This window comes from Lagenorhynchus albirostris, chromosome 10, assembly GCF_949774975.1.
Source record: "Lagenorhynchus albirostris chromosome 10, mLagAlb1.1, whole genome shotgun sequence".
Classification (NCBI taxonomy): Eukaryota; Metazoa; Chordata; class Mammalia; order Artiodactyla; family Delphinidae; genus Lagenorhynchus; species Lagenorhynchus albirostris.
The window spans coordinates 43,927,427-43,931,439 of NC_083104.1; the positions used below are offsets into that span (position 1 = coordinate 43,927,427).

Consider the following 4,013-nt stretch of genomic DNA (forward strand, 5'->3'; position numbering starts at 1 on the left):
AATAACAGGCACATTAGTTAAAAATAAATAGTGTTAAAAGACAGGTCTCTGCCTCACCTATCTCCACCCCCACCCTTGCCCTGTCCTTCTTCAGAAGCATCTACTTTCAGCTCTTTCAGCTGCTTCTTCTCGTACTTAGTCTCACATTTCTAAGTAGTATGCTCTTATTGCCCCTTTTAGATCTATCCATTTTAGAGCGTGTCCGTTAATTACCAATTACGGTATTTGAGAGTTTCGTGCTCTTATATGTCATGACCACCTGCTTCCTCTTCTTCATCTTAATATGGTTAAATCATAGCTTTTTTGGTTGAACAAACAGCCAATGTAAGTATTATTCACTGGTGAGCCAAGTTGTTCTATGATTTGCTTCCTTCCCTTTACAGTTTTCTATTTTCCCCCAGTTTTTATTTGCTTAATTTTCTATATTTTTTCAAGTGATCCAAAAGATCTGTTACATGTCTAACAATAATTTTTCCAAATGCCCAAACACATCAAATTTCCCCTAGAATTTTTTTTTTTATTCTGCCTATCTTGAAGATTACCAACGCTGGTTATCAGCTGCAGTACCCAAGGTGATTCACTCTCTTCCTAAGAACCTCCTTTGTTCACACTAACTTTTCACGGAGACTCTGTTACCAACACAATCCTACTTGGAGAAAAGTAAATTAAATTGTTTCCTCAAGAGACACGCCCACCTTTCCAGGGGCTGCCAAAACACCCTGAATGTTTTCCCCTTGAACTCCCTCTCCTGCTTCACAAGATATGTGGGGCTCAAGGTGCAAACATGCTTCATTCACAGCAGAACACATTTTGACCTAACAAGCTGGCTTCACCAGAAGATTAGTATTTGTTTTGGTGCCTAGTATCATAGTGGATGCAAAGTGTCAGACATTCCCTGATGGCAAAGACTTTGCAGTCAGGCTCATTAGCACAGCTGTGAAACAGAAATAACAGTTCCTAAGTGCTACAAAACTGTTTTTTCCCCTTTCCATCTCTGATTGATATTTCGTTTACAGCTAAAACATAGGGAATCTTTGTCAAATTCTCTTTTTGTTCTTTTCTTCTCTTTACTCTCTTACCCTGTATGACAGATATAATGTTAACATCTTACTGCATGATCCAAGTATTTTCATAAGATTTTGAAACTCATTTTGCCTCCAAAGTTTACTCTCTGCTTGACCTTTAACAATTTAGTTAATCATGTTGCACTTCAGTTTCTTCATATGTAATTGGGAAATAATAATAAAACTTATAAATTTGTTGGGAACATTAAACAAGAAAGGTCAATGTGAAGAATTTAGCTTACTTCCTGACACTTTGTAAACAGTCAATAAATATTAGCTATTGTTTGTATATTGGAATTATTTTTTACCATCATCACCATTTTACTTGGTCACAGAAGGGAATCTTAATGCATAATTTCACCATCTTCTAGTATTCAGTGTTATTATTAAGAGGTCTGATACCAATCTGATTTCTATTCCTTTGTAAGTGAACTGTTTGTTCTCTTTCTCCTTCTCTCTCTCTCCATCTCTCTCTCCAATCTTCTCTCCATCATCAATGTTTTGAAAACAACATGTCTTCTTTGCCTTTTTTTTCATCCATTGTACTCGGCACTCAATTTAGCACTTTCAATCTGGACATTATCTTTTTCCAATTCTGGGGTGTTTTTCTTGTATTACTTCTTTGATAATCTCTCCCCCTCCATTTTCTCTGCTGTATTTCTGGAACTTGTTATTGGATGCTGTACTTCCAGAATTGATCCTCTTTTTCTTATAATTTCTCTTTCCTTATCTTTATCTTTTTATAATAGATCCTAACGTATTTCTTCATACTTATTTTCCAAACAGTCAACTGGACTCTTACCTTAATCTGTCATGTTTTAAATGCCCAACAGAAGTTTTCATGTACTCTAAATAGTTCCCCTTCTATCGTGTTTCCTTCTTGCTTAATGGATACAGTATCTTCAAGTCTCTCTGAGAAGTCTAGTGATTCTGGGGTTTGTTTTTTATCTTTTCTTCTGCTACCTGCATTGTCTTATTTGTTCTATGAGTTCCTTTTTTCTGTTCAGTTTTTGTTTTTGCTGTTGTTTTTGTTTTCTCTCTATATATAACGCATGTTGGTGGCTTTGCCCTGTCTTGGCTATTGGTTCATATTTAAGATTCAACATTCAGCCTGATGAGATCTTCAGTCACCAGCAGGCACCAAATTAATCATATAAGCCATACTCCTAGAATCCAGACTGTTTCTAGGAGAACCTCAAAACACCCATCTATAACCTCCTGTGATGAAGCCGTAAAAGGCTCTGGTCATAAGAAATGGAATGAATCAGCCTGAACCTTTTTAGATGGCTCCTTCAGACAAAGTTCTTTCTACAAAACATCCTCAAACACTCCTTTATGACCTCCAAGTCAAGCCCATGTCATACCTTAGAGGAGAAATATGTTCACTATTAGCCATCTTTTCTTGAATTTCTCCACATCCTAGGGCAGTTTTCCTTCCTAAGTAGACATCACAATTTACTCCAAGTTTTCATTTAAAAAATCATTCTTCTCCAAACTCAAAAATAGTAAAGCAAGTGAAGACATGCTTTCTGCAAAGAAAAAGCAATGAAACCAAATCAGAAGAATTGCAGAAGCATGGATCAGGTGCAGGGCAGGAAGGTGAGAGCTGAAACTCTCAGGAAGGTGACATTAGTAGACAGGGTCTTGACCTGACACTCAGATACCCCAGCTGGAGGGGCCCCAAAAGAAAAAAGTGCAAGGCATTGTTCTGATGGGAAACAGGCACCAGCAACAGTATGTCGGTAATTCTGCAGGAGAAATAAGTAAACCAAGAAAAACTTTAAATATTAACAGTCAAAAAAAAAAAGACAGAAATATTAAATTCTTGAAAAAATCTGAAAATTTTTCAGAACAATATTCCCATTTTTTATAAGAAACAATTAAAATGCAGTTGTCATTGGAGAGAGGCTTACTTTCCATCATATATCCTTTTGCGAGACTTCTGTGTGAGCAACAAGGGTGTCTATTTATTTAAACTGGCTGACAGAGACCCCACCACTGAGCAAGAGCTGAGGGTCTTGGTGCTGTGGGGCTGAACAAGCTGGTATGTCCAGGTAGCAGAACGTAGAAATAGCTCAGCTGAGCAGCATCAGGGGCAGGATGAGCAGGAGAGGCCAGCCCCACAGGGCACAGACCCAGTGCATGTCACAGCATAGAACTTCCTCCTTGGGGCTCCCTGGGCCAGGATGAACCACATCTGGGTGCAGTGACCACTCCCTTGGCTGCAGTTGGCTCATGCTGTAGGAGCAACCCTTGATTTCATTGCAGAGTGGCCGGTGTGGGAAGTAGAAATTGAAGGGGTAGCAGGAAGCCCCACTGGACACTGGTTACGTTGTGCAACACACTTCTAGGTAAAGTAGGTGCAGCAGTTTTCACACGAGGACTGACAGTCATCTTTGCAGAGAGGCAGGTCCAGATCTGCTCTCTGTGCCCAGTGTGGTCCAGCTGCTGGAGCCAGGGCCCCAGGTTGAGGAAGCATTCATAGAGGCAGGTGTCCTGGATGAAGGGGTGTTTGCCATCTCTCCATCGTGGTTCCAGTGAATCTGTTGAGGCAGGACATGTCTTTGTGGGCTTCCTGGAGCAGCCAGCATTTGCCTTCCAGGAACTGCACTGTTCGTGCAGCTTGTCCTTGGAGCCTGGACTTCCCTTCTGGTGCTTTGGCGTCCATAGGAAACCAAGCAGGACCCTGCAGGGCCTTCCTAGGGACATACCCCCGCACTGTGTCCCCCACCTCTTACTGAGGATTTGAGTCTGTATCCACTGAGAAATGGATGGCACAGAAGTGTCTATTAAGGATGGGGTTGACACAGTGAGATTTGTGTTTTGAAAAGAGGAGGCTGGTAGCAATGGGAAAATGGATCATAAAGGGAGAAATCAAGACCATTGTCCAAATCCAGGAGAGAGAGAATGGTAGCTTAGACCAGTGGTTCTCAAACTGGGAAACCTCAC

At 40.6% G+C, this 4,013-nt stretch overlaps 1 pseudogene; it reads right to left on the reverse strand.

Moving 5' to 3' along the window:
• Nucleotides 1-3,153: 3,153 nt before the first annotated feature.
• LOC132527867 (folate receptor alpha-like) lies at nt 3,154-3,773 on the reverse strand (annotated as a pseudogene).
• Between the last annotated feature and the right edge of the window lie 240 nt (nt 3,774-4,013).